This window comes from Eubalaena glacialis, chromosome 19, assembly GCF_028564815.1.
Source record: "Eubalaena glacialis isolate mEubGla1 chromosome 19, mEubGla1.1.hap2.+ XY, whole genome shotgun sequence".
In the NCBI taxonomy this organism is placed as follows: Eukaryota; Metazoa; Chordata; class Mammalia; order Artiodactyla; family Balaenidae; genus Eubalaena; species Eubalaena glacialis.
In genome coordinates, this window is record NC_083734.1 from 63843694 (window position 1) to 63856393 (window position 12700).

The following is a 12700-nucleotide window of genomic DNA, read 5'->3' on the forward strand; positions in this document are numbered from 1 at the left end:
GGCCAACGTATGGATACATTCTTGAAAATGAGGAAAGATGGTCTTTGAATGGTAGCCTAAATGACTATACTATCCTTCAGGTAGAGTTATTTTGTCACAGGAAGAGAAAGACAAAAGAAGTTCCATATGTTCAAGCATTTATGAAGCTACGTAATAAAGTGAGCAGCTAGGTAACAGGCTGATAGTACAAAGAGAAAAGAAAGTCACTTTGTACTAGAGCTGGTTGTTTCTGAATGTGGAAGAAAATAAGGGGCAAAATAAGATGGATACAGAAGGTGATGAAAATTTGTGAAAAGGGAACACTGAGGAAACAAGTTGTGCATGATCAGGATTTTCTAAGACTGGATTAAATTTAGTTGGGTAAATGGATTTTGTTGGAAGTGGGTTAGGGCAAGACTGGATTTGGTTTCTCCCTCCAAAGTTTCCTTGGAACGCTGCTTTTGATAACAGCTTGTGAGTTCCTTTGCCTGTGTCTGTGATCTGTATTTTTGTTTGAAATCTCCTTACTTTGGTTAAGTGAATAAGTGTTGTTTGGTCAATTCTAACAGTTCTTTTGATCTCCAGCTAACTTTGAGATGCTTTAGAAGGCCCCTGAGCCATCTCAGAGAGAAATGTTTGATTAGTATGTTAAATTACATGGAATTCCTAAAAATCTAGTATGTCCTGGTAAAATGTTATCAGTCATAATTCTAGTTATTTTTAAATGTTTCATGTAACAGCAATAATTGTTTCTTTTGTCATTTACATTGTGATCAAATGTTTAACAGTGACCTCTTAAGTCTTTATGTGATTTATAGATAGTTATTGTTGTGCTCTAACACTTTTGCAAAAGTGCTCCATCTTCAAGAAGATTTATGTGAAGGACCTTCTGGCAAACACAGGTCTCTGATAAATTTCGTATCATAATGCCAAACTGGGTAAGAAATGAAAAATCTTAATGGAGAATCTGATGGCTTCATAAAAAGTTAACAAAAGGATTGGTTACTGGGTGAACTGGTGAATATAGTTACAGTGTTTTTGTTTTTTTGTTACTGGCTTTGACCTGTTTTCCAGACACAGGGAAGTCCTTCCCCTCAAGCTACTTAGGACTTTGAGCAGTTGGGTAAATGACACCTCTGTATTGAAGTCTGTATTTATGAAAGTTACTGTGTTGGCTTCACTTTTGCCCTGATGTTTAGGAGAAAAGGAAAATTACCTAGTGAAGTTATCAGAATGTAATTCCTCATGATGTATCACTGTTTGCTTTAGGTCTACTGCTAAAAGCACATGTACAATGCTTGTGTGACAATTGGGTATGAATAATAAAATGTATGGCCTATATAAAGCATTTTCTCATTAACATACCTCTGAGCATGTTCATGATACCTGATCAGTATTCCCCCCATGTGGATTAACTAGGCAAATATAAAGGAGGCCTAGCACTGAAGGACATGATCTACACCTGTGCCAAACAGCTGAATCACTCTGGCATTGAGGGATTGATATTTTGATCATGAATGCTCTCTATTGAAAGACTTGTAATCAAAAGGGAAAAAAACTCTTCACGTATTGAGGTGTGAGGAAGTCACTCTGGCTTATACATGGTTTAACTTAAATTTTACTGACCAAAGTGGCCTGTTTTGTGGCCTTTCGGACATGCATTGTACATCTGCTTTGGCATCGAGGAGGGGAATGCATTTGACAGTCAAAAAGGAGTAACTATGCTTCAGACATCCAAGGTAAAGCTAAGTGACCATTGTAGATGTGATTTTAGATGCATTCCTGTACTGTTTTTTTGTTTTAAGATTTTTTTTTTTTGATGTGGACCATTTTTTAAGTCTTTATTGAATTTGTTACGATATTGTTTCTGTTTCATGTTTTGGTTTTTAGGCCACGAGGCATGTGGGATCTTAGCTCCCCGCCCAGGGATCAAACTGGCACCCTCTGCATTGGAAGATGAAGTCTTAACCACTGGACTGCCAGGGAAGTCCCCACATTCCTGTATTGCTGAACTTGAATTTCTGAGCTATGTCAGACTCGGGATGCCACTAGCCATTCTCAAAACAATGTCTGCTGGTAGCTGCAACTGTACATTTTCAAGGACTCCTCTCTTAACTATTAAATTTTAAACAATGATGTTAGATCAGATACTAATAGAAAGATGAGACATATGTGTAGTGGTCAATAGCTCCTGTTATGGATATGTTAATACTGCATCAGAAGTTAAAACCTATTTAGGTAAAATTAGACAACTGGCTACAAAGTCTCTCCGAAGTGCCAGTTCCAGACTGGGTTTCAGACTTATTCTCCTGAATTCCTAAGGAAATGAGATCTACTTTTACTATTAAAGTTTCAGTTGTTACCCCTCCTATTTTAACTGGGTTGGTTGCACCAAAATGGCAGACCAAGGGATTGAGATCTTAATCATACGAGTCTCAGATCCAGGACTTGGAACTCAAATATTTGTAATTTGATATCCATTCCCCCAGATTTAGGCAGGACGACCCCGCCCCCAATTTCAGCAGGAAGTAGCCAGAGCAGTCGTTGCCCCGTTGCCTGAAAGATAAAACTGAAGTGGGGATTAAAACTGAGTCCCCTTAAAACCGAGTTCCTCTGCCAAGTTTATGATTAATGTCTCAATCTGAAATGATTATTCCTTTTCTTGTCAAAAATCTGTTGTCCTAAAGATTGAGGAGTGTCTAGAAGAGGAGGAGTTAAACTGAGCGGGACCTTGTGGGTCTCCTGGGCACAGAAGCCTTTCTGCGTGCCTCCTAAGTTGTTTGTAGGGAATAGACTAGACACTCCAGGATCTTCCCTGAGTTCCAAAGGGCAGATTCGAACAGTTGCTAATCAGGGAAGGGAGGGGATGCAGAGACAGGGAGGAACAGTCAAGAAACAATAGTGCAGCCTTGAGGCAGGGTCCTGGTTCTGCCTCAAGGGATACACATAACAATATTTTTGAGCTCCTTAAGGAACTAAAACCCCCAACAAATGGAAGATGTTAGCATTCTTCATTCCAGAGAAGCTCATCAAGAGACTATCTGAGGCCAGATTAAAGGAGTGCAGGCCCTGTGTACACCCTGATCCTTATCAGCAACCACACCCTTGAACCATTGCTATAAGACACCTCACCAAATCCTCCCGCATTGGGACTCACAGTTGTTGAGGGCACAAGCCTGCTATGTCCTCCATTGGCTGGCAGAGTGATAAAACTAATCTTTTCTATTTCTTCCAAAACACTGTTCTTGAGATTCGATTCAAAACCGGTGCAGAGAGGCTGCTTATTCAGTATCAGTTAGGTACAGAGTCAGGCAGTTTGTTAGAAACAGTGTCAGGTCTTTAGTTATGGAAAGCCTCAGGGAATTAGGGAGGGACAGACCAAGATATTATGGACAGCGTCAGAGCCTTAGTTAGGGAGAGTGTCAGGGCATGACGTAGGACCAGCATCAGGACCGTAGTTAGGATCAGCATCAGGGTCTTAGTTAAAGACATTGCCAGGACCTGAGTTAGGCACAGCATCAGGGCCTCCATTAGGGACAGGGTCAGTGCTTGAGTTAGGGACAGCCTCAGGGCCTGAGTTAGCGATGGCCTCAGGGCTTACTTAGGGACAGTGTTCGGACTTTGGTGAGAGTTGCCTCACGACATTACCTAAGGGTAGTGTCAGGACTTTAGTTATTGACGGCATCAGGGCCTATGTTAGGGACAGCTTCAGGGCCTTAGTTAGGACCAGTGTCAGGGCTTGAGTTAGGGACAACATCAGGGCCTGAGTTAGGGACAGCATCATGGCCTGTGTTAGGGACAGCATCAGGGTCTTAGTTAAAGACATTGTCAGGTCCTGAGTTAGGCACAGTGTGAGGGTTTACTTAGGAACAGTGACAGGACCTTGGTAAGAGATGCGTCAGGGCATTAGCTAAGGATAGTGTCAGGACCTTAGTTACTGATGGTACCAGGGCCTATGTTAGAAACAGCTTCAGGGCCTTAGGACCAGTGTCAGGGTCTTAGTTAAAGACATTGTCAGGGCCTGAGTTAGGCACAGTGTGAGGGCTTACGTAGGGACATTGACAGGACATTGGTAAGAGATGTGTCAGGACATTAGCTAAGGATAGTGTCAGGACCTTAGTTATTGAAGGCACCAGGGCCTATGTTAGGACCAGCTTCAGGGCCTTAATTAGGGACAGCGTCAGGACCTTAGTTCAGAACATCAACAGGGCTTAAAGCACAGCGTTGGGGCCTTACTTAGGGACAATGTCAGGGCCTTAGTTAGGGACAGCAGCAGGGTCTTAATTAAAGACATTGTCAGGGCCTGAGTTAGGGACAGGGTCAGGGCCTGAATTAGGGACTGTCAGGGCCTGAGTCATGGACAGCTTCAAAGCCTCAGTTAGGGACAGCGTCAGGGCTTACATAGGGACAGTGTCAGGACCTTGGTAAGAGATGCGTCAGGATATACGCCCAGGATAGTGTCAGGACTTTAGTTATGATGGCAGCAGGTCTTTTGTTAGTGACAGCTTCAGGGCCTTAGTTAGGACCAGTATGAGAGCCTGAGTTAGGCCTAGCATCAGGGTTTGCGTTAGGACTAGCATTAAGGCCTTAGGTAGGGACAGTGGCAGGGCCTGAGTTAGGAGTAGCTTCAGGGCCTTTGTTAGGGAAAGCATCAGGGCTTTTGTTAGAATCAGAGTCATGACATTAGCTAGGGACAGAGTCTGGGAAAGAGCTAGGGATAGTGTCAGGAAGTGAGCTAGGGATAGTGTCAAGATGTTAGTTATTGAGAGCATCAGGGCCTGAGTTAGGACCAGCATCAGGGCTTGAGGTAGGGACAGAGTCAGAGCCTGAGTTAGGGACAGCTTCAGGGCCTTAGTTAGGGACAGAGTCAGGACCTGAGTTAGGGACAATGTCAGGGCCTCAGTGAGGCCTAGCGTCAGGGCCTTAGCTAGGATCAGCATCAGGGTCTTAGTTAAAGACATTATCAGGGCCTGAGTTAGGCAGAGCGTCAGGGCCTCAGTTAGGGACAGCTTCAGGGCCTGTGTTAGGTACAGCATCAGGGCCTCAAAGGGACAACCTCAGGGCCTCACTTTGGGACGGCATCAGGACTTTATTAGGGACAGTGTCAGGACCTTGGTAAACGATGCATCAGGACATAAGCTAACGATAGTGTCGGGACTTTGTGACAACAGCAGGGCCTATGTTAGGGACAGTCTCAGGACCTTATAGGGACAGCGTCAGGGCATGAGTTAGGACTAGTGTCAGGGCCTGAGTTAGGACTAGCATCAAGGCTTTAGTTACGGACAGTGTCAGGGCCTGAGTTAGGACTAGCATAAGGGCCATATTTAGGGACAGCATCAGGGCTTTAGTTAGGATAAGAAGCAGGACATTAGCTAGGGACAGCATCAGGGTAAGGGCTAGGGATAGTGTCAGGAAATGAGCTAGGGATAGTGTCAAGACCTTAGTTATTGAGAGCATCAGGGCCTTAATTAGGACCAGCGACAGGGCTGATGTAGGGACAGTGTCAGAGCCTGACTTAGGGAGAGCAACAGGGCCTGATTTAGGGACTTCGTCAGAGCCTGGGTTAGGGACCATGTCAGAACCTGAGTGAAGCCGAGTGTCAGGGCCTGAGTTAAAACTAGCATCAAGGCCTTCGTTAGGGACAGTGTCAGGGCATGTCATAGGAGCAGCATCAGGGCCTTTTTTAGGATCAGCATCAGGGTCTTAGTTAAAGACATTATCAGGGCCTCAGTTAGGGACAGCTTAAGGGCCTGTGTTAGGTACAGAGTCAAGACCTCTATTAGGAACCTCCTCAGGGCCGTACCTAGGGACAGCGTGAGGGCTTACTTAGGGACAGTGTCAGGACCTTGGTAAGAGATGGGTCAGGATATACGCCCAGGATAGTGTCAGGACTTTAGTTATGTTGGCAGCAGGTCTTTTGTTAGTGACAGCTTCAGGGCCTTAGTTAGGGACAGTGTCAGGGCCTGAGTTAGGAGTAGCATCAAGGCCTTAGTTAGGGACAGTATCAGGGCATGACTTAGGAGCAGCATCAGGGCTTTCATAGGATCAGCATTAGGGTCTTAGTTAAAGACATTATCAGGGCCTGAGTTAGACACAGCATCAGGGCGTCAATGGGGGATAGCTTCAGGGTCTGTTAGGGACAGCGTCAGGACTTACTTAGGGACAGTGTCAGCACCTTGTTTAGAGATGGGTCAGGATATTAGCTCAGGATAGTGTCAGGACTTTAGCTATTGCCAGCATCAGGGCCTATATTAGGGACAGCTTCCGGACCTTAGTTAGAGACAGTGTCAGGGCCTGAGTCAGGTCTAGTCAGTGTCTGAGTTCACCCCCACCCCACCCCATACACCAGAACACCTCCCCAAGCAAGGGCAACACTAGGCCTGAGATTTGCCCTGTGCCTTAAGGACTGTCTTCATCCCCTTAAAATAAAAATACCCTGGAGTGCAGCCAGCTGAATCGAAGCACAGCCTAAGTGAGAACCACCCCTCTCTGCTGTGCCTCAAGGGACCCAGGGAAAAAGGCAGATGCGAAGAACAGAAGTGTAGAAGGACTACTAGAATAGGAATAAAATAGGGATAATGAAGAAAGGAAAACAGACTAAAGGGCTGGAGGTCATTTATCATTTATAAAACCTTATACAAAGTATGAAAAATAGCCCAACAGGTTTCCTGCCTCTCCAGTCATGTCACTGCATCACGTAGTCATCACCCCCAAGATGGGCTTCCTGGGCTCTGCTCTGCGTCTGGGGTGGCAACAAAACAGGGTCTACAGTTTAAGCCCACTTTTAAAATACATGCATATACACATATACATATGTGTGTGTACATATACACATGTAAATATGGAACTGTGTGCAGCATTAAAGAGAACGAAGGTGGGTTTGTACACACCCTCACGGAAAGAAGTCTACATCATATTATGACCTGAGAAAGCCAAGCTGCAGAATAGTATGTATGGTATGGTCCTACTTCTGGGAGAAAAAAAGGAAAGACTGAGAGGGAGGGAGGGAGGGAGTGAGGGGAAGAGACAAATAGTCACAAGCCAGTTCACACCCTCACTTCACTCAAATTTCTGCACAAAGTGACAGCCTGCGAAAGCCCTTCCCTGATTACCCCCAGAGCTCTCTAACCCCTCATCCTGCTTCACTTTTCTTCCTAGCACTCATCACATTGTATATTTGTCTTCTTATTTATTGTCTGTCTGTGAGTACAAGGGTCTTAGACTGTTCTGTTCATCCCCGAGTCCCCAGCAACTAGAACAGAGTGCAGCACACAGTAGGCCCTCTGGAAGTATTTTTTGAATGAATGAATAGAAACTTCAAAGAAATAGCCTATAGGGAGTGGAATAAGTGGGGAAGTATAGAGGATATATATTTTATTTCTGGACTCCTGTAGTCTTCTGCTTTGTATTGCAATATTATTTTCCTATTAAAAAACTAAAAATCAACTGCAAATTGGGGAAGGAAGGTCTTCCTTTAGGCTGAGCTGGCATCTAACCCCCTGAAGCTCCCTAGTTCTAACCCAGAGCCAAGCAGAGCAAGGACCTCTCTTCCTTCCCTGTGACGGTCTTTCTTGCCTTCTCTTTCCTCCCTTCTCCAAGTTGAACTGCTCCCTATGTCCCTCTACTGAACTCAGAAGGACTGAGAAAGTTGGGTACCAACCACGACCATACACAAGGCAGGCATTAAGCAAGAAGGACAGAATGAAGGGAGAACAGATTCACTTGTGTTTAAGGCAGGAGAGGTCTCGGGCTGAAACAATACAGTACATGGAACAACAGACGCAAAAGCACTTCAAGGGAAAAGTTACCAGGTTAACAGAAGAAATCACAGTGCTAATTATGTCCTCATTACTGTGTGACTGATGGATCTTCATCCCTTCAAATGCTGTTCTTTAGACTCCTCCTGTGTTTGTCAGGTACTGCACCAGGCACAGACCTGGCATTTGCTCCCTAAAGCAGGAATCTGTCAGGGGGCTTGGAGTTTCCTCATTTGCTTTGTCACAGAGCAGGATTCCCACTACTTCACACCCCTTCTCAACCTGCAGCCCAAGTGGCAGGAGAGCAGTGTGGCCCATCGCAGGAGTGGGGACCCAGCACCTGGTGTCCTACATACACCGTGGACTCAAAACAGCAGCCCTTTCCCCGGCAAGACTGCATCCCTCGGACAAGCTAGTCCAGGGAAAACCAAGCTTGTGAGTTTCTTCCTTAGCAGCATGACACAGGTGGCGTATCTTTAGTGCACTGACACATGGCTTCATACATCAGGGCAATAAACATATACATGTTTCCTGGTCATGAGGCCTGCAGATCCTCATCTTAGGGACATGGAACTTCTTCCCATAAGTTGAGGCTCTCTCAAGTGGAGGAAAGCACCAGCTCCATGTCTAAGCTTTACAACAAAAAGCAAGATTATCTTACCCATTTAGCCAAAGTGGCTAGAGAATGAGATATGTGAGTTATCTGAATAGTCTGGTTAATAGTAATAAGTTCATTCTTTCCCTCAGTTAACCAACATAAGTTTTTCCATTCTTAAAAAAAAGAAAAGAAGACTTCGCTCCTTCTTTTCTCTTGAGTTGGTTTCTTCACTGTCCAGCTGTCCCCTTGCCAGGGCTGCCGTCACTCCTTGCCACCTGAACCCTATAAAAGCTGGCTTCTGGACCTCAGCGCCAACTTGAATGTCCTCTCTTGAAGTTCACCAGTGACTTTCTGGTGCTTTTCTCAGTCTTCAAGTTTATCTGGATCTCCCTACACTTATTACATGGATGGCTCCCTGCCTTTGAAACACCCTCCTTTTATTTCTATGCTCTGTATGCTCAAGGTTCTTTTTCCTAATTCTCGAACACACTAAATGAGATTGTTGCCCAAGAACGTATCCACGGCCTCTTCTCTTTCTATTCGCCCATCCTTGTCAATCCCATGTAAGCCCATAGCTTTACCTCGCACCTTTGAGAAAAGACCTCAGAAGTTGGTTATCCTTCGCCCTGACTCTCTGCCCAGCTCCAGGCCAAAGGCCCACCATCTGCAGACCTCTCCCCAGAGAAATCCTGCCTGGACTGCCAACAAATGGACCAAAACGCTCCTTCATGCACCCTCTAAAATCCGTGTCCTGTCTCACCTTCCTCCCAATCCCTGCAGCTAAAACCCACCTGCAAGTATGTCCTCCTTTCTCTAAGCAGCTGTGGTCCTTGGCCTCACCTCTTATCCCAGGCCACCCTTTCTACAGTGCTGTCTAGTTATCTGTTTTAAGGGTCTCATTCTCCCAGGCTAACCTGTCAGCTCTCCTACGTATGTGCTAAAAGAATGAATGAAAATATCCTTAACAGCACACCTAGAATGAACAAAGCATGTTAACATTTTAGTAGACACTTCCCTTCCTTTCATTATTCTCCTACCATCTTTCCCTTTGAGCAACTGCGTGCCAGGTACTTAACTAGACACTGCAGATGTCGCTACTACTGCTCCCACTACTTCCACTGCTTCTATTAACATCAATACTGATACTGCTGCTGCTGCTATTAATAATAACAATAGACATTCGGCACTTACTATGTGTCAGGTACCGCGATAAGCATTTATGGGGATTACAGCATTTAATCTTAACAGCCACCCTATGAGAGAAGCAATAGTTTCTCCCCATTTCACACATGGGCAACTAAAGCAGAGAGGAAAACTGGGTAACTTCTTTGTCTTCAAGGAGCTCTCAGTCCAGCAAAGAAAGACAGGCCTTGGACACACGATTACAGTGTGCTGCATGCTATGAAGGAAAAGCGCAGGATATCATAGGAGTGCATAATAAGGGGACCTCGCTCAGGCCAATGACCAGGGATGCTTAAGTGGGAATCTGAAGGGAAAAATGAGAATAAACCAGCCAAAGAGGAAGGAAGAACAAGCCATATGGAAGGACCAGGCTAGCCCTGGGAACTCATGGTCCACAAGATGTTAGGCACTGACAAAGGGAAAAAATGCCTTCCTAAATACAGCACCCATCCCCTGCAATTGTCCTGTTCACTGGAAAGGGAGAAAGTCTGCATCGCCCTGCCTGGGGGGCTGGGAACTGGACTCACCTACCAAGCAGAGTTCCTATTTTCCATTCACATTTTAAACACAGGATGTGGAGATGCATTTATAATCAAATGCTTTGTGGAATGAATCCTGCTTTTAAAAATCCTTCATGGGGCCATACTTTTTAAGAGTTTCATCACCAAGTGTTAGCAAAATGTAATAATGATGATTGGTATAATAGATTCCAGTTTACCAAAAATGCAGAACCTCTCCCAGAATTCCATGGAAAGAGTTCTGTGCCATCAAGTCAAAGGGGTTTTGTCTCAAAGAGAGACAATAATAACAATCCCATGGCAGTAAGCCCTTTAGACAGCTCATGCAATAGGGTTACCCAAAGTACTTTGGACCAATGAATTTTAAGAACAAGAAAAATATAAACTGCATTAATAGAGTGTAGGCTTGTGTGTGAAAGGCATAATACATCTTTAAGTATTTTAAGAATAATTTCTAGCATAGTCCAAACAAGTACAGATATGAGATGCAAATCTATGATTTATAGATATTAGTTGGCCTGTTGGTTGAGATCCATCTTCCTGTCTCCTGTTTGCTGGAATCACATGGAATAGAATACGGAAAATTCATTCTAACAACATGCTAATTGTGGGAAGATAAAATAGAGATATGGTTGGAAAAATAGTAATACGAAGGAGATCATTTTTTTAATGCTTTTCAAAATGATTTTACTCATTTTATTCTGAAGAGTGCAGCTCAGCTTTAGCTGTGCAATTGTTGTATACAGTATAACACTAATTTTGCCTAATGATATCTTCTAAGAAATCCATGACCGTATTTTTGGATTTTGTTGCTGCTTTAAAGTTAGAGAAAAGCAACCTGTTTTCGGAACAATTAACAAGTTTTACAAATCACTAAAGTGAAAACTTGCGAAACTCCTGTATATTTTAGAATAGTATATTAGCAGTATGTTTTTTAAAAAGGAGAAAAAAGAAATTTTGGCATACATACATATTATAGATACAGAAGAAGTTACTATTTGGGACTTCACTAAGGAAACACATTAATCTCTTTTCTATTTTATTTCCACCTGTAGAGTTTTCAGATTGCTTTCCCCACAGGTCCATGGGCAGCAAATAAACCCACCCATGCTGAAGCGGCAGCTGAAAGTCCTAAATGGTTTGGTCAGTAATAGTCAGGAGCCAAGAACGCTTTGTGCCAGGAGAGCCTGCGTGGCTAACAAAGCAATTAGTAACCCTTCCCTGATGCAGAGTGTCATCGTCATGCTTTATCCAATTACTCAGACTGTATCAGAAGCAAAGTGCCAGTGTTATTTTACGAAGAATTAGAATCCTAAACTACAAGTTAAAAGGCTGTTCTCTGGTTTACTCTCTCCCATGTGGAGGGTTGGCTGAGGCCATGGAAGTGAATGTGGTCTGCTTGCCTGGTTTCAAATGTAGCTTCAGACAAAAATAAAGATACTCATTTGTGGACAACATGAATGTTTATACCTTTCAGTGACTCATCTTTACCATCCTTCCAAAAGCTCGCTACATTTAAGAAATGTTAGCTACATTGTCATAGTTATGTAAAAGGTAACTAAGATTAAGAGATCAGATGCAGGGTTGGTGTGGGGAGGAATGATGCCTATGTACGGATGGTCACATTTTTAAGTGGAAGAATTAAAAAGGGGAACTATAACTTTCACGTCTTATCCAAACAGAGGTTTCTGCTGACATCAATAGAACTCTTATTTTACCAGCAATGCAGTTGAGCTCATATATTAACACTAAAAGGGTTATATTGTATCTTACTCAATTGAAAGGAAAAAGGGGACAGCACTGCTTTGCACCCATTAACAATGTGATATCAAAATGGAAACACGTCTTTTAGGGTGAAATCTAATAAATAATTGAGAACCACTGTGATGCCTGACACTTGACTACCAAATACTCACATCTAACAGTTTTTATATTGTCTAACAGAAGATAAACATATACCCAAAAATAGACCTGAATTCACCTAGATTTGAGATACAAATTCATCTTCTCTTTGCTAATTAAAGGGAAAGAACAAGGTATTTCTTACCTGCACATGATTTCGTGTGTGAGCAAGACTCGGCACATTTCTGGGTTCTTGTCTTGGCCTTCAGCATACTATGGCCTGTAAACAGAGGCACGATTTGAGCTAAGAATGGAACCAAGTAGCAGAGGACAAACTACCACAATTGAGTTCTTGACCATTCACCACTGCTGCAAGGCCAACTAGCTTTCAGAGCCAAAGGCCCCACTGGGCTGATTGTTTTAAGACACTTGTTAAGGATCAACCCAAATTGAGTGGAAGGGGTATGTTCCTCTTTGTCCCATCGACCACCTTATTATAACGCACATCTTTGGATCCTTGTATGAGATGGGCTTCTGTCGTCAAGACAACCACAATTCTCTCTTCAATTCAGAATAAAAATAAATCTAATCAATGGGGAAGGAAAAACCCAGAAGGCTTAGCAGACTGAGATACTAGTGATTTAAAATATAGAAAAGCACATGGATTTTATTTTTAAATGATTCGTATTTGTCGCCTCATTTTACTACTTCCAACTCCAACATGTAATATTCTAGAGGTAAGTAGTAGAAAACAAGTGAGGGTATGGTTAATGAGTCCACTCACTGTCTTGAGATGATTCACCAGTCGGGAAATCCTTCCTGCC

The 12700-nt window shown here is 43.5% G+C and overlaps 2 long non-coding RNA genes across 2 annotated transcripts in view; one reads left to right on the plus strand and one right to left on the minus strand.

Moving 5' to 3' along the window:
• Positions 1 to 2149, plus strand: part of LOC133079525 (uncharacterized) — a 31550-nt gene extending 29401 nt beyond the window's left edge. Inside the window, exon 4 of the long non-coding RNA XR_009698225.1 lies at positions 1870 to 2149. This is a non-coding gene — a long non-coding RNA (uncharacterized LOC133079525). The remainder of the gene's footprint in view (positions 1 to 1869) is intronic.
• LOC133079526 (uncharacterized) overlaps positions 1 to 12700 on the minus strand; it is a 28193-nt gene that overhangs the window by 4961 nt on the left and 10532 nt on the right. Inside the window, exon 2 of the long non-coding RNA XR_009698226.1 lies at positions 12082 to 12156. This is a non-coding gene — a long non-coding RNA (uncharacterized LOC133079526). The remainder of the gene's footprint in view (positions 1 to 12081; positions 12157 to 12700) is intronic.